The following is a 19526-nucleotide window of genomic DNA, read 5'->3' on the forward strand; positions in this document are numbered from 1 at the left end:
AAAAGACATTAAAGGACAAATGCGTTTTACCTTTTGTTCAATCGAACAACATCAAAGAGCATAAACAATTCTTGTGATGCTTCCATGAACCTCTCACTATTCAATCAGCACACTGTGGCGATAACCGAACTCTATAAACGCAACTTCAATCTTTGAATCGGGATAAAGAAACGAGCCTAAGCTCTGATACCAATTGTTGGCCCAGACGGATCAAACAATCATATCACACGAACTTATCAAACAAACGAACACGAGATATTGGGGTGACAACCCTCGACTCTTTTCATATAATCACGAACTTAACAAACGAACATAACTTCACGAACTTACAAGGAGAAGAGACTTCTTGACTCACACACATAAAACTAATAATCTAGACCATATTTATAGACATACTAAACTTGCTCTCCATACTTAAACAAATATTAATATAAAACTTAACAAAACAAGCCCTCAACTTTATTGATAATTCAAGATTAATTCTTCATCTGCAAGTAACAAACAGAGAAATAAATAAACATAAAGCACATAAAGATAAGGCCGAGACAACATTAAGATAAAAAATTGGAACACACACTAAAAAGCCAAAAGCTTGACTGAAACGTAGCACTTACTATAGCTAGTTGAACCAAAACCTTTTGACGCCTTCCTGCAATCAACAAACTGTTAAAGAAGATTTAACTAAAAACCCTACTTCTTTATAAAAAAATAAACCAAAGTTTCAAATGTGTGAAATAGGCACGTAGGATACCTCCTTATAGGTAAGTTGATGCCATCTCCATTGCTGAAACCGGGTAATATTATGTTTTGAAAAGTTTTAGTGCCAAAGCATCTGCAACTTCTATCTTGTTTTGTATGTCTTCTTGAAAAAATGTTGGTTGACCAGCGAATGTTCAAATGCTTTGTTTTTGCAAGTTTTATCCAACATGTTCTTACTATGTTGAAAGTGAACCTATCTTATATTGTTATTTTATGCTTGTTTTACTTGCAATTCTTAGTACACTGAAAATAATTCTAGTAGCACCTTTGGATCTACAATGCCTAACACAATCATACAAATAAGACCAATACAAAAAGATCAATCAACTAAATGTTCAATTATCTGTATTAAAAGAAGTGAGAAGTTGTGTTGTCTCTCAATTTATTTCTTACACCGTAAATTAATGTAACCTACAAAAGACTTATGCATAGAAAACACAGACCCCATATGTCCCTTCACAAATAGACTACGAAACCTTAATCAAGGTACATAAACCAATCTATTTCTTAAGATAAAATAGACCAAATGAAGCACACCTATACTGGTTAGATAGCATTATCAATCGCACGCAACAAAAAATGAGAGAATCTCAAAGCAGGTGTTCAGCACAACGGAACCAAACCTAATACATACAACACGCGTACAGCAAACATTAAAAACAAAATAATCAAACCGATAAGAATAAAAGCAGAAGAAATTACCCGGGAGCTGCTATGGCCAGACGATTCGCAATCGATGCTCATCAAGACAGAACCCTGTGGTACCCAACAACAACACAAAACTCCAACCCGACAATAACACATGCAGATCTGGCACCACCATAAACGATCACCATCAAGATGATTAATTGTTAGATTGATATTCATATCACGAAGATAGAGATGCATAGAGCTGTGATTGTTTTGTAGGGCAGAGAAGCCATAATCAAATGATAAAAATACAGAAGTGGAGTGTGATGGTGCGGTATGATAGAGAAGCAACACGTATCAAGAAACATGGGTTGGTCGCAGGCAACGTGGATAAATATTGTAGCTTAAACTTGTAACAACAAAGTACAACAGCTGCTCCATATGTTACAACACAGTAATGCACAATTTAGATGAAATTGTTATTATATATAAATTGTGGGTTAATTTATAGGTTTCCTTTTAGAAAATTTTTTAGTTAAATAACATATTGCTCAACGGAGGTTTGTCTTGGTCAATGAACCAACTTCCTTGTTCCCATTACCGTTGTCTAGCTCACGATATCACTCTTCACACCCTGCTCACATAACCGGGTGCAATGTTTCGCTGGCGTGAGACTAATTTGAAACCCTCGATCTCTTCACGCTCACCCTCTCATTAAATATAGCTCATTTACATGTAAGAGTTACCGGTTAATAATAATAATAATAATAATAATAATTCTACGATATATATTATTAGCGCCTATGATAAATTTGTTTTAGTTATTTTATTGAACACAGTTTTTTTTTCTTTTTCTCGGAACTCTTAGTCAACCGACTATATTTGTAAATAATATTCTCATTATTGTATTGATTATATTTCCCTAGATAGCTACAAGTTAGTTATAATCCTTCTGTATATGTACCCTCACTTTTAGTGGAATGAGATCAAGTTTGATTGATATCATAACACATGATATCAATAGCCTAAACAAAGATCCTAGAAACCCTACCAGCCGACTTCGGTCATCCTCCTCTTTCATTTGCAGACTTCGGTCTTCTATCACTCTCCACGTCTCCATGACTGCTAAAACCCAATCCGAGGCAGAAACCTCTGCCAAAACCCCTACCCTCCACCCCGTTTACACGGTGACTAATATCCAGAACAAGGTACGGGAACTCGATGGCAAAAGTGTTTCATACTCCTCTTGGGTTAAATTGTTTAAACTCCATGCTAGGGGATATGAGGCCTCCGCTCATATCGACGGCACCCCACCACCTGCTAAAGACGATCCGGATTTTCCCTCGTGGCAAAAGATAGATTCCATTGTTTTGCAATGGATCTAAGGGACGCTCTCTCACGACATACTCGATCGTGTTCTTGAGACTGAATCCACGGCTCTCGAAGCGTGGAACCGACTCAAGAATATTTTTCAAAATAACAAAGGTCCGCAAGTTGCTGCATTAGAAACTCAGTTTGTGACTTTAAAGCTTCGCGACATGCCGTCCCTTGAGGCATATTGCCAGCGCCTCAAAGAAATTGGGACACAACTTGCTGACTTGGACTCGCCAATGAATGAACAAAGATTGGTTCTTCAACTCACTCGTGGCCTACCGAATGAATATGATGTCACTGCTGCCCTTATTAACAATTCTCTTCCATCATGGGTGGACGCATGTAACATGCTTCAATCGGATCGTGACCGACAAGCAGCACGAGAACCGGCAGCTCCTCTTGTTGCGGCTGTCATGCAAGACCAGAACCCTAGTCGGCGCCCTTCTCATCAACGATCAGATACTTCTCGGGGAGGCCCGCGTGGTAACAACAGAAGACAAGGCTCTAACAACCGCACGGGCCAATTCACTTCTAATCCAAACCGTAACCAACCTTGGGGCAACCCAAGGCAATATTCAGGCCCAAACCGAACTACCCACACTCAATGGCAACCATATCCTACCCCACAGCCCTCCTGGCCCAACTACTGGAACCACCCGCCACCTCCACCGAGCCCTTACCCCACCCAATCTGGTTGGGCTGCTCCACCTTGGCCTGTTCCGAATTACAACCCAACTCCTAATGGGCCCGCCCCTCCACAACGGCCTACACACAACACCTCAAACTCCTCGGCCCAAGCTCATTTAACTTATTATAATGCCTTAGACCCCACTGACTTGAGTAATGCATTTGCTGCAATGCACATGGACAACCATGATGGGCAAGGGCACGTGGACACTAGCGCCACTTCTCACATCACCGGTGACCAAGGTAAATTAAATTCCTCATTGTTATCTAGTTCAATTAGTTATATACTTGTTGGAAATGGTCAGCGAATTCCGATTCTTGGATCGGGCAACAGCACCTTACTCACTTCCACAAAACCTTTACACCTTAAAAACGTTCTCTTTACCCCTAAAATTATTAAAAACCTTATATCAGTCCGTCAGTTTAATATTGACTATTGGACCTCTATTGAATTTGACCCTTTTGGATTTTCTGTGAAGGACTTCACGGATGGGAAGATCCTCACGAGACATGATAGTGACAGTCAACTCTACCCGGTCACCAACACAACCACTTCAGCATTCCATCTCTCCCATGATCAAGACTTTTGGCACAACCATCTCGGTCACCCGGGATTATCTATCTTTAATTCGCTTATTTTGAATAATTTTATTTCATGTAATAAACGTAGCAAGGAACTTATTTGTCATTCTTGTCAACTTTCTAAGAGTAAACGGTTACCTTTTTCTACTTCATCGTCACAAACGTTGTCACCGTTTGACATTATTCATTGTGACTTGCGGACCTCACCCACACCAAGCAACTCGGGTTATAAATATTATATGGTTTTGGTTGATGATAAAACTCAATATGCTTGGATATTCCCGTTAAAATACGAATCGGAAACTTTTGACAAATTTGCAAAATGTCATAAATATATCCTCACCCAATTTCAAGTCAACATCAAATCTCTTCAATGCGATTTAGGAGGTGAATTTGATAATCACAATTTAAAAACCTTTGCATCCTTAAAAGGTCTCCAATTTCGTTTCTCTTGTCCCCAAACCTCCCAACAAAATGGGAAATCCGAACGTATGATTCGCTGCATAAATGAAATCATGCTTACCCTTCTTACCCATGCCCACTTACCCCCATCCTATTGGGTTGAGGCTCTTCACGTTGCTACGTACCTCCACAATATTTTACCTACTCAACTACTTAATAATAATTCCCCCATGGCCGCACTTTACCACCATCATCCTACATATGACCATCTTCGAGTATTCGGTTGTGCATGCTACCCGAACACCTCCGCCACCCGCCCAAACAAACTCGCACAACGTTCATCTCATTGTGTGTTTCTTGGGTACCCGGCAAACTTTCATGGCTATCAATGCCTTGAACTATCCACAGGAAAGGTCATTCTCTCCCGTCTTGTTGTTCCGTTTAAATCCATCCCTCTAACCGGCCCACGAGATTATTCATTCTTAAAATCAGATGACCAATCTCCTATGGTTTTCCAGCAGGCCGCACCACCTACACAAACTCCACAACCCACTGTTCAATTACCATCTCCACATCCTAATATTCCCCCACCACACAGTTCTGCCCACTCAAATTCACACCCAGCATCCCCTCCTCCCTCACACACCTACATCTTTCCATTCCCCTACACATGCTAATTCGCCACAAGTTTAATGCATCGGGCCAATTACAACGATACAAAGCTCGGCTAGTGGTAAATGGAAAATCTCAACAAGTTGGCATTGATTGTGATGAGACATTTAGCCCGGTTGTAAAACCGACTACCATTCGTACCGTTCTTAGTTTGGCAACCTCCCGATCATGGCCGATACATCAACTAGATGTTAAAAATGCGTTTCTACACGGTGATATTAATGAAACGGTGTATATGTTTCAACCGCCCGGGTTCAAGGATCTGGAACGTCCAACTCATGTGTGCAAGCTAAAGAAATGTTTATATACCCCGAGCATGGTTTCAACGGTTTGCTACTTACCTTCTAAAGTGTGGCTTTACAAGCGCCATAACAGACTCCTTACTATTTACTTATAAAAAAGGTGCCAGCTCGCTTATCTTTTATTGTACGTGGATGATATTATACTTACCGCATCAAGCCAAGTTTTGCTAAATAATATCATCGCAGCCCTATCTCGTGAGTTTGCCATGTCTGACTTGGGATGACTTCATCATTTTTTAGGCATCTCAGTCACTCATAAAAATGGCGAGTTGTTTCTCTCTCAACAATCATATGCGGAGGATATATTGGCCCGCACCAACATGACAACTTGTAAGCCGGCAGCCACACCTGTTGAGACGACATCTAAACTGAGTGCCATGTCCGGTCCTGCGTTCTCGGACCTTACCCTATATCATAGCCTTGCCGGTGCATTGCAATATTTAACCTTTACCCGACCCGACATATCCTATGCCGTACAACAAATTTGCCTTTTCATGCACTCGCCTCGGGAACCTCATTTTCACTTCCTTAAACGAGTACTTCGATACATACGTGGCACCACTTCCCATGGCTTGCATATTTCCCCTTCTAAGTCCACCTCCCTAACCGCTTATTCGGACGCGGATTGGGGAGGGTGCCCGGACTCTAGGCGCTCAACATCAGGTTATTGTATTTTCTTGGGTTCAAACCTCGTATCTTGGTCATCGAAATGACAAACAACCATCTCCCGATCAAGTGCCGAGGCCGAATACCGCGGAGTTGCAAACACGGTCGCCGAAATGAGTTGGTTATGAAACTTGCTTCTTGAATTATCTGTCCCAACTCGCCAAGCCACCATTGTATATTGCGATAACCTATCTGCCGTGTACCTATCTGAGAACCCAATTCAACGTCAACGAACAAAACACGTGGAAATTGACATACATTTTGTTCGTGATAAAGTTCGTGTCGGGGACATTCAAGTGCTACACATCCCAGCCGACTTTCAATATGCCGATATCTTCACAAAAGGCTTGCCTCGTCCGCTATTTTCAAGATTCAAATCCAGTCTTTGCGTTCGTGGCCCTACCGCTAAGCCTGAGGGGGTGTCTTAGTCAACCGATTATATTTGTAAATAATATTCTCATTATTGTAATTATTGTATTGATTATATTTCCCTAGATAGCTACAAGTTAGTTATAATCCTTCTGTATATGTACCCTCACTTTTAGTGGAATGAGATCAAGTTTGATTCATATCATAATAGGAACCTCCCATACACCAATGAAAAAAAAATTTTCATCATATAATTGAAGGAAAAAAATGTATGTTAGTGTAATTAAATTAAACAGATATCCTACTTTTTAAATTTATTTTTTCTTTTAGAAAGCCTCTTCATTAATGATTTTATTCTTTTCCAAATAAAATAATACTTAATTACCAAATATATAACCGACTTAACAATATACTTATCTAAACTATTGATTAACATAGATTTAAATTTTGTATTAAGATTCAAATCTTTTAAAAACTAAATATGGCTTCATTTAATTTCAACACCTACTTAATCGGCTCAACAAGTGAACAAGTGTACCCCCAATCCAATTACCCCGATTTTTAAGATATTGTCATTAAATTTAACTATTATTTTTATTTTTTAACCTATGCAAATTATAATCGAATTATATTAGGAAATCTATCAAACACGTTACTAATCTATCATGATAAGGCAAATATAACATTATTTTCCGTAAATATCTCATACTCCTCTTCTCCAAGGAATTGATCTTATATAAATACATCATATATTTGCCAAATAACTCAAACCTCATATCATAATAATATTAATATTCACTTGAAATCAATCTGCAATGAAATCGATTACAAACCGCAACGTTGGTAGATTGAAACTTCCTACTGAAGATGAGGTTATAGCTGTTGAAGTACTACTCAGTCTACCCAAATTAATCAAGAAATCGGAGTTGTTGAAAAAGATGTTGGTTCGGAAATCGAAGCCGTCTACGTCAACAGACCCGAAGATCGTTGAGAGTGGACCGGAGAAAGTGGCAAAGGCGGTTGAAGGTGTTGAAAGCCCTTCAACGCCGCTTGGTTTCCCGTTGAGTGATAGTGGAAGTGATGGTTCGTAAACATTAGGGTTTTGAAGTCTGATCGTAGGTTAATAAATGAGTTTGATCGTGTTGTTGGTTGTTTTCTTGTTTTGTTACTTTGGACTATATAAAAGTTTTTGCGTATCTATTAATGATCATGCATGAATTGAATCAGAAAATTCGCTCCAATTATTTTTGAAAGATTGATAATCCCGAATCAGTCTATATTATATACAGAACCACTTTTAATAAACAATAACGTTTAGATATTTGAGAAAACATTTTAAATGTTGATGTTTTTACAGTTCTTATATAATTATCATCTTAAATATAATATCTGTATGGGAGTTTCTAATACATGATGTTGTTTGGTAGTAGTGTTATTGGTGCAACGATTGGAGATTTTGCAATGACACAGTATTATGATTTATGAACAATAATGCTGTCATGCTACCAACATAATGACAATATTTATGAGATATTCTTCAATGGCCCTAATTTAATGTCTTTAGTTTTTCTTTTTTTTTCTTTTAACTACTAACGAAAGCGAGTTTTATTCATAAAAAAACGACTAGCAATAAGCTAGAAGCACCCATGTACAACCACCCAATAAAATAAATACCAGAGGACAACACCAAACACCCGATTACAAATTAAGGTTGAACCTACATTAATCCTTCCACAGCAACTTTGCCGATCTCGATCTACTATTCACCCACAATTTAATGTCTTTAGTATGGGCGTACAATAAAAATTTAGGGGACATAGTCAATCCTTTAAAACGAGGGGTTTAGCCGATGATGAGTTCTGTTGAACCAAGTGATTAGGGTTCAAACTCTATTGTTTGTATTTAGATGATGGTGTAGAATTAATGAATTATAGAGTTAGTCATCTTTATTAAAAAAAAAACTTTGTATTCGTGTATGCACATTCATTTGCTTTCTAACTTGCTCATTATTTTAGTTTTACGCATGTACATTATTATGATTTCCTTTTTTTTGTTTTAATGATAACGGTAATCAGAAAGCTAGTATGCAGATACTTTGGGTCGGTCTTCTATTAATGTCTTTATTATAAGTACATGTACAGGAAATACCCCTCATGTCGTTCATCTGTTATAAATAAGATATAACCCGACTTGAAATGGGTCAACGTAATCATTATAGAGTATGAACAAAAACATAATTCCATATATTCTTAAGCATAATATGGTATACAACTTAATATATAGAAAGTATGAGGTCTAATACATTGCTTTCACTTTATAACGACTTAGGCGAACCCCACACCGTTTTGTTTTTATATACATGAGAGATATTGGATCATAAGAAATTTCTCAATCTCAAATATCACCGACGCTTTTAGATTTAATAGCAGGGCATTAGAGGAAAACCCCTTAGATAAACGTGCTCAGTTGATAATGTTAAAGATTTTAAATTTTAATGTTTTCTCTACTGATAGGCACCCAACCAAAACCCCAGATTCACCATAAGTAATATATAGTCTAAAACATGGGAATTATGTCTCCTATCCTATGTTTTCTTTTGTCCGTATTTTGCATATTTTCGGTAGGTTAGTGTAGTGGGTTTAGTCATTAGTGTAGTTGGTTATTTCCTTTGTGCTTCCTTGTTCTGTTTGGGTTATATATAACACCTAATATATATTATATGTATTATGATCATGCATGAGTTAGATCTGAAAATTGGTTTCAATTTGTTTTCCGTTGTTGTCTAATCTTGGAAGATTGACTATCTAGAATTGATTTTTTTCATAACCATTGTTAACAAATTAATAATAATAATAGTATTTTTGTATATTGAGAACACATTATAAATGTTAACAGATAATATTTTGTGCAATGTCAAAAAAATTTAAAACTAATACATTATTATGATTAATATGTTGCTTATTAATATTGTTATGATTTTACAGTGTACCGAATATATCTTGGTTATTAGTCGTATGTGTATCTATTTCCTTCTTGAGCATTAGTTTTTCTATGCATCAGACTAGACCTAAATTTTGTATCAGGGGCCGAAAGTCAAAGACCTTGTTTCGCATGCCCTAAATTTTTTGAATAAAAAGTTACATTACTAAGCAAAAAAATTTGGTGGTGCTTGGGGGGGGGGGGGGGGGGGGGGGTTCGGCCTTCTATGCTTTGCCACTACCTTTGATAGCAGTTTGTTAATGCTTCTTCAAATTATTTACAAGTCCAAGTCATGTATCACTTGTTTTCTTTGCATATCATGCACACAAATTACACGCTACTTCGGTTTGTTAATCAAGGCAATGAAACAACTAGTATCGCTATACATACTCATTTAAACACATACATATAGGGACCATAATGTATGGACATTTATTTGAAACGACATTGATTAAGGATGGTAAAACAACATGAACTCGGAGGGAAAACTCAAACTCTGAAATATCTATGATGGGTAACAGGATTGGTTTTAAAATTAACAGTGGGTCTGAAACATGTATAATATGTGAGATAAAACTCCCCTGGCTACCCTTACTGCCGTCAAAACCGTATATATTTATATATTGTATAATCTTGATGATATAATAAATAGTTTACTGGAGTTCATAAATGCTGTAACTTTTTAATATTGTAGAATTATTAGACATATACTTTGGTATTTAACATTTCAAGTTGATTTCAGGTAATAGGTATCCCAACGAATGTTTTTTAATGACATTGGATCATAAACGAGTATTCTTGATGCCTATGAACCCAATGGTAATGAGTAATGGGTACCGATGATATGATATGAGACTGTACATGAGATGCGTTTTTATAATCGAGCGTGAGACTGAGATTACCAGTACTCATCCATACCTAAGGTCTTTAAAATCATAGTACCATTCGATGATTATGATTGATTCGTGACATATGAACCAATTACCCATGCAAGTGTTGTTATGCAATGTTGTAATGTATTTAACTTATCAAAAGATGATAATATGAAAGCGTGGTAGCCCCAAGGATGAGATACTCATGACACTTGCTATAAAAATAAACCGGTATTTACACCTAGTTTATTTATTTATTTTTTCTAATCTGAGTTTGTTTTTTCTTAATGATTTTAAAGTTGCAACGTTCATATTATAATGTTCATGGATACTATATGACGACAATCAAATTGACTCTTCATGAAAGATAACCCTTCAATTGAGTTTCCATATACAATTATAATGGTTGTGTTCGTCTGGCCTCTTTAATGGCTTAACAATTGAGTCCTCATAAAAGAGTAAGAATAGCAGTGAGGATGGCCAAACATTCTTCTCTCATATTGAACTTTGTCTCTATGAAAACTAGGATGAGCTCGGTACCGAAATCTGGGTTTTGAGCCGGTAAGGTACCGGTATTGAAGGCAAAAATTCGGAAAATACAGGTACCGTACCGGTTCGATACACGTACCCGTTTGCTCTTCTCTAACGAAAACAACACTCCAAATCTAGCCATCATACATTAATAACAATTTTTACTGGTAAGTTAAAAAACATATACTTATTGTCTGAGACTGAATTAGTAAGTTGGTTATAATTGTTCTTAACAAGGTAATGTAACATTGATAGTATATAGTGTTTGTTTGTTATACATGCTTTTCTCACATAGAAAGAGACGTCGGGGAGAAAAGACCCCAACTAATATTTTAGTCCCAGTTTGTCTTGTAAAAGTAAGTTAACTAATTATAAATTAATAATATTGGGATTAGGATATATTTTAATTTAGGGAGATATTATTATATTGATAAATTAATAAATTATTAATTTAAAGAGTTTGGCTTATATTCGTGAGAAACTTTCAAATTAATGCATTAACCATCAAAATTTTCATGTCCGTTCACTTTACCTATTTGAATAAACAGAAACAAGGACATTCAAAATTTTCATGTACATTCACACATTAATGAACTTGTCAACTTCAATGTACATAGATCTAGATTGGCCACTATAAAATGTCTAATGATAAATTTAAAATCGCATCAACTATGGCTTCTAAACTAAAATGTGTTAACAAATCAGCGATGACCAATCAACAACGAAAACTTATGCGAGTATAAGAGAAATCACCAAGGATGCACTCAACAAGATTTGGTGCAATGGGTTGACAAAACTTTCGATTTGAAAGTTTATCAAGGAATAGTATCAAACACTCTTAAGAGATCATCAGAGTTCCTATCGGCTAACTTTGACAAAGATGGATCTTCCAAGCGTAACAAAGCTGCCAAGTATCCTGGCATGGAGAAAATTGTTTATGAATGACTTCTCCAACATCAAGAGCATGTGGATATAACAGGAGAGTTAGTCATGGTAACAAATCGTATCGCCGATTTGGAAAAAGTGGCTTAGTCGACACACATGACATGGAAAATAATTGGAGTCTATAAAGGAAAAAATTAATCAATTTCCAATGAAAGATGTTTTTAATATGGATGAAACTGATTTGTTTTACAGGTTACAAGCTGACCATTCACTTATAACAAAACAACTTGAAGGTAGGAAACAGGACAAGAAAAGACTTACAATTGTTATTTGTTGCAATGAGGATGGCTCGGAAAAAAATCCTCTATGGATCATTGGTAAGTATGCAAAGCTACGTTGTTTTAAGAATGTCAACATAAATAGCCTAGATTGTGAATACCGTGCCTACAAAAGAGCATGGATGACTGGGTTGCTTTTCAAAGAATATGTTTGTTGGCTAGATGATCAAATGCACGGTCGAAAAATTCTCTTGCTAGTGGATAATTGTCCAGCCCATTCAAATAATATTTAAGGGTTGCAACTATTAAGTTGTTTTTTCTACCGCCAAACATGACTTCAAAAATTCAACCATGTGATGGTGGGATTATTAGAGCCTTTAAAATGTACTACCGTAAAATGTTTTATCGTAAGATTTTGGAAGGTTATGAGTTGCACATTTCTTCCCCAGAAAAGATTAATGTTTTAGATTCCATCAATTTGGCTGCGTCAGCTTGGAGAAATGTGAAACAAGAGTCCATAGCAAATTGTTTTCGACATTGTTAAATTTGTTCGACTAATCCAACCGGCTCAAATGATTTAAACGATGTAAATTCTGGAGAAGATGTTCGTGAGCTTGAGAACTTGATTACGGGAATGCATTATCGGCACAAAATGGATGTGAATGAGTTGTTGGATTATCCATGTGAAAATAATGCATGTTACGGGGTTCAAAGCATTGAAGAAATTATGGCGGATACCGTTCAAAATCCGGTTGATGATGATTCAGTACCTTTGGAACCGGTCACTCGGAAAGAAGCATTGCATGCGGCAACAACTCTTTACTAATTTTTGTTTCAATACGAGAATACAGTGCCTCAACTCTTAAGTGCAATGGGGAGATTTAAATATGAACTCGATATAGATTTGAAGTTCACAAAAAACAAGTGACTATAGATCCATTTTTTACTAGAAAATCTTAGAATTTTGGAATATTTTAGTAATTATTAATTTATCATTTCCCTAGGACCAATATATTTACATTAGGATTCAAAATAATTATTATTTTATCGATTGGGGTCTAATTTTGTGCTAGTCCCAAGTTGGAACTAAACAAATTATTAATTTTATCGAGGTTATTAATTTATCAAGTATTAAATTATAGATGTTCTATTGCAATTAAAATAAGTTTATTTATTATATATCGTAATAATATTATTTGATTTAAACTTTTCATATCAACTATCATTATTTTATTTTAAAAATAGAGAGTTTTTAAGAGTTTCATGTTTTTCACATCTAATCGTTTATCTATAAGATCATACGGTATATGTGTTGCTCATCACTTTCATCGCTCCCTTCATCATTGTGTGGAGAACGCCGCATCATCGGCATAGAGATCACCGCATCCATCGGTGCATGGAGATCTCCACACATGTGGCCTTCTTCCTCACCACAACGTGACACTCATGGCAACCACATCATCACTACCGTAGCACCATTTGGATCATACCACATAGTGTAAAATGATAGAACTAAGAGATATGTGATGGTGTCGATCGACCTCACGATTTGTGACATGAAGGAGATAGGTGAGCCACTTATAGACATAGAAGATATGGGAGAAAACAAGGTCAAAACATACAAGATATGGGAGAAAGCAAGGTTTTCGACTACTAGTGGGTTGTAAATGACCCAAACGTTTAGCAAACAGTTCATGAACCATTGGGTCGGGAAGTTCGCTTTTGTTCGTTTAATAAATGAACGAACATGAATGGAGAATGTGTTTGTTCATTTGTGTTCATAAACATGTCGTAATGTGTTAATTTATGTTCGTTCACGTTAGTTTGTTTATGTTCGTTTAAAAGGTTTGTTATATATTTTTATTATACTTTATTTGTAAGGACCACCTACATTTAAAATTTAAAATTTTATTGTTTATGTTCAGTTAATTTCATAAATGATTTGTGTGGCATCTGCAATTTCCGAACCTGAAAACCCAACCCGTTTTAATTTTTTGATTTTCATGAATGATTATTTTTTGATTTATAATACTCATCATTGATTTGTATTTGTTAAGTTACAACATCGATTTTAAATGCTATTTCACGTATCTTATAAATCAAAGTCTAAGGGTTAAAACTGTTAATTGCTAAACTTCCTGCGAAAACTTATTCTTTGCGTAATCACATGATCAATTGTAATAAAGTTCTCATTCATCATCTATATTATTATTATTATTATTATTATTATTATTACTAAATCATAAATTATTCATTTCAAGTTATTAGCATTATTATCATATGTGCAAATACATGTATTAATTTCATAGTTTACATGTGTAATTTGACACGTTGAACCGGGAATGCGTAGATTAATATTTTTAACACGTGACATAAATAAATATGGACATCCTAAATTAATTTTTATCCTAAATATTTTAGCTGACATCTTTTATTAATAGAATAACATCTTTTCTAGCATATTTCAAACATAAATTATTCACCAAGACAAACAATATATATGTTTTTACACAAAAAATATATATGAAACCGTAGCCCCAAAATCGTTTGCCATCTTCATTTTTTTTTTTCATATTCACCTGTTTATCAAGAACACAAGGTAGGCAAGATTTTTTGAAACACAAGTTGTAATTTTTTTATGTTCCTTTCATTCTTGTTTGTCTTTTCAATTAATATGATTGCAAAAGCATCATATATTCATGTCAAGTACCCACATAATCAGTGTACATCATGGTGTGTGTTGTGGAGGAGACATAAGAACAACAAGGAGATGATCTAGTTATATATATACTAAGGTCACCCTTAATCGTTTTTATAATATTATCATCTGTTTTGAATAATTTATTTTCATATACAACACCAAGGTAATTAGTCTATAGTATCATCATACCAAAATTACCCTCAAAACAACTTAAACATTACTTGTAGTAATGTATCTGTTTTGGACAACAATCACTGACCAAGCTAATCAATCCATAACTAACTGATAAAAACACGAAATCAACCAAACTCAGATTCCATGTCACACCCCAACCTAAGGCGGAAATGCCGGGGTGTGATCCAATTGCTCACAGCTCGAAGATACTATCATAATATAAAAGTGACAATATCTAATTAATTATTTTATTCAAAGTATACACACATTATTCAATTACAAAAAAAATTTAAATATATGAATATAAGCTCAAATAATGATTATCTTGATTATATCCTAAGGTCCTATCTACGTGTCCAAACTTCAATCTTCAATACAAGCAACCTGCATATGCGTAGAAAACAGAGTTTGTCAACATAAATTTGAGTGAGAATATCACCAGTTTTGACATAACAATATAAATAAGCATAACGTGATAAAAGCGGTAAATATAATCAAACCACAAGCAGGTATGTAGACCGTTGCCAAGCGAATCGGGCGTTGGTCAATAGCATGAGCACCCAATACATGGGAATACGTTGGACATCTCCGAATATACGAATGAATGAATATCAACACCATATACGAATGAATGAATATTGGCACAAGTAAGAACATAACACGTATGCTTGATTAAGTCACTCACAATTACACGTATGCATTTGTTTGATATATATATATATATATATATATATATATAGTATGAAATACAGATAGGTATGCATATGTCCCCAAAATGTTTAGAAAGGTTGGCAAAATAGTGGAATGATAAAACTCACCTTAGATTAACGACAAACGAATATAAATACGAATAAGCGAGTCGTTCACTACACGTCAAAAGATATAAGCAATTCAGAATCTGAGATTTTAGGATATGATAATATAAGTAAAAACAAACTTGTTGCCGCTGGAATCAATCCAAACGGATGTTTAGAAGTCAAGTTATGTTTGTTTTAAGATTTAAGCGAGCTGGTACTGACCAGAATCTGAACAGTAAGTCGGAAGTCGGGTTTTGGTAAGTAGACTTAAAATTTCATTACGAGAATAAAAGTCTTTTGGACCGAACGTTGAATCCGACCAGAAGTATGAGAAAACGTTAAGTCAAACTTGTTGACTGATTTGCCCTTTAACGAGTTTAATCAAATTGACCAGTCAACACCCTTCAACCACCAAAATTGATTGAAGGTTATTTACTATGAAATATATATGAACGATTCCTTGTTTACAACTTACCCGAAAAGTGAAATAATCAACAGTTACGAAGAGTCAAAGATCCTAAAGCAAGCAAAGTCAACCGTGTATGCGTGTATCTTCAACAATAATGCAAAAACCGAAGAGTTTGATGAAGGTTGGAGGTAGGTGACTGCTGGAGACTCTCTCTAGGGCTAGGATCAAGTTTGTGGAAGATTTTATGAAGCTTGTTTATATAGGAATAGCAAAAACGAACCATATTTGGAAGATTTACTCGTTTAGGTAACCGAATAAGAGTTTAATGACCAAGTCGATGAAATAAACCAAAATATTTCGTGCTTGATCAGTAATCTAAGAGTATGGACTTGTATTTTAGTTAATATCCTTTTCTTGGAGCTTAATTCACTCGATTTATGCCTAAAATAAGCGATTTGGTTGCTAAAAACAAATTAGGAAACAAAATAAGCTATTTAATGAGAAAATCTGGTACAATAACTAAAAAAATTTGGCTTGGACACTAAGAAAACGAAATTGGACCAGCTATAACATTTCTTGGAGTTTAAGTTTCGTTAATTTAATCGAAAATATGAAAGAATTGACAAAATTAGTCCCTGTAGTTCCCGAAAATGCGATTTTTAGCTGTTTTAAGCGATTTAAAAGTTTCTAAGGATTATTTGGCATGACTGAATGTAACATCACGAAAAATATGGTCCAATTTTGACAAATAATAAAGATGATGGACTAAAAAAATTATATTCATTGTATAAACAAAGGGTAAAATAAGATAAAGAATGGAAATAAGCTTATGTTAGGGAATGAAGTAAGGAGACTCCATCCCACATGGAAAGTGGTAAAGAAAATAAAGCACTTTATAAGGAGGGCACTTTCCATGATAATGTTCTTATGTGGCTAACCACTCTCCCTAGTCCTAGCGGAGGGTACGAAGCACCCGACGCGCACGCGCTTGGGCTCGGGCGATGGCCGCAATGTGGCACTTTGATGGCGCACGCTCGCATCGCCGCGAGCCGCTTAAGATCCACCTTTATATTTTTGGATGATTAGACGAGATCAAGATATGGCAAGTTACCAAAAGATTAGGGACTGAAAATGAACAGATTTGAAGTTTTGCATCTTCGAAATACGCGAAGAATCCAAGTTGCATCTTCCTGATACGCGAAGACGTAGGACATGTCACGGGACACGTGTCATCACGCGGTGACACGTGGCAGGCCTAGGTGACACGTGGCAAGCCTACGCGGTGACTCATCGAAGCTAATGCATCTTCGCGATACGCGAAGTTGCAGGATTTTCGCTATAAATATGGCAGCCATGGGGGTGTTCCTCATTCATCCCACATACACAACCTCGATAAGCGTTCCACGACCCCGATATGCCGATATCCCAACAAGTTTTGTCTCAAAATGCATGCCGTAACTCTACCTAAATACTCCCTCGACTTTCCTCCAAGTAGAAGTGCGGTCCAAGTAAAGCATAGGCATTTCGTATAATAAGCCATTCAAGGTAGGGGTTCTGCCCGGTTATTATATTATAAAAGGCTTAGACCCTAGTCAAGGATATAGCCCATATCTTGATCATATAATAAAGTGAAAAATAGATTTTTATAAGTCAAGATTATAAATGAAATATTATTTCTCTATTATAAAGATTTTATAAATTATGATAAAAGAAATTTAAAATGTACGTTTCTTCATGAAGAAGAAACGTGGTTTATAAATGATTAACAATAGAAAGGGTTAGAGGTCCTTATATTTTATAAAGAGATAAATGTCAAGGTAAAGGTTATGCAATCGGACTAAAGGTCTGAAGCTAGATCATTGATCTAGTACTTACAAAGCGTTATTCTCGTACTATAGGTCCGAGGGAACAAGACAAATCGGTGAGAAACACCAAACAAGAAGAGAAGGTGAATACGTCCAACTTTTTATAAAACAAGTCTGTGAATGTTTGCATGGGATTATATCCCTAAAACTTTATAAACAAAAGTAATGATGGCCCTCAGGCTATTGTATACGTTTGTTTGGATCCTTACATATGTGGGTAAACGATGGGCACACTGCACCACACTTGCTAATGCCTCCGCCACGTTGGGCCGGACCCAAGTAATGTCCGAGAGGGGATTATCTCGTGTATATTAATAGTTGCTAAGACCTCGATGCTGCGGTATCGATGAGAGGTTTCAAGTAGAACTGGATGTTTATAATCGTAAATTTAACTTGGTTATTTCCTAAGCCACGATGGGTCGGGTCATAAGATACCCGAGGGGATAACTAAGTCACTTAAATATTTTGTGTCAACGTGTTCACCAGCATGTGTTGCTGACGTATTTTCATAACTGTTTTACAGGTAATGAAGAGTAGGTGTTTGGAGATAATGGATAGCCGTTAGACGATCTAATGGCTCAATAGACGTTTTATTATTAAAATACTATAAATCATGGTTTTATTATCTAAACACTTCTGTAAAAATTTACAGGTGTTTTAAAATCCCGTCTTTTAAATATAATAATATTTTAAACAAAGTCTTCCGCTTTACAACTTAAACTCTGATATATTTACAAAACAGGTATCAACGTTGGGTCACACACCTAGACCCTAAGCCGGGGTGTGACATTGAAAGTTATGGAATTATAAAATAAGTTAAACCAAGTTAAATACAAGTTTTAATCAGTTCAAAAGATCCGAATTACATTCTCGAATCGGTTTGAACAAATACGAAAAATCCGAGATGTTACATTTCAAGATTTAATTCTTCAATTTAGGTTTTCAACCACATTTAAAGCTCATACTAATTCATCCGAACGACTCTACAACAGCCTTGCCCAAAAAGTGCGCAGATTCATACCTCAAAAACTCAAAATCTTATCTAAACAAAAGTTATCCGGAACTCATTGATTTAGTCGACTGTAAAATATCATATTTTTATATGATTTTTTACTATTTTAATGATGTGTCCGAAAGTTATAACAGATTGCTGTCAAAATCTGTTTTGCATCTACTTTTTCCTTTGCAAGTTTTATTTCTTTAAGTCGGATTCCAAGGCCGACTAGTCGGCGACTAGTCGAGGACCCCTACCTTGGAGACTTTTCCAAGTCGACCTTGATTAGTCGGAGGCGGTCTCAAAGTCGGTCAAAAGTCGGACTAGTCGGGCTAGGCGGTCAAAAGCCGGGCTAGGAATTTCTAAAAGTCGGTAAAAAGTCGGACAAAATTCGGCGTAGGCAGTCAAAAGTCGGGCTACGCGGGCTAGAGTTCTCTAAAAGTTAGTTAAAAGTCATTCAAAAGTTACTGAGTCAATTAGAGTACCCTTTTGATGTGAATTATGCTTATTTTGACAAATATATAATGTCTAAAAAATAATTTTCATTATAATTACCATGTCCGAGTACTCTGACTACTCCCAACTCCTCAGTCGGCTG

The 19526-nt window shown here is 35.9% G+C and overlaps 1 pseudogene; it reads left to right on the top strand.

Annotated features, from left to right (window-relative positions):
• The first annotated feature begins 7258 nt into the window (after positions 1-7258).
• Positions 7259-12916, top strand: LOC143560726 (CENP-B homolog protein 2-like; annotated as a pseudogene).
• The last annotated feature ends 6610 nt before the right edge of the window (positions 12917-19526 follow it).

Source organism: Bidens hawaiensis, unplaced genomic scaffold (assembly GCF_021521415.1).
Source record: "Bidens hawaiensis isolate Kalapana, Puna unplaced genomic scaffold, B.hawaiensis_p1.1 tig00020431_1, whole genome shotgun sequence".
NCBI classification, from domain to species: domain Eukaryota; kingdom Viridiplantae; phylum Streptophyta; class Magnoliopsida; order Asterales; family Asteraceae; genus Bidens; species Bidens hawaiensis.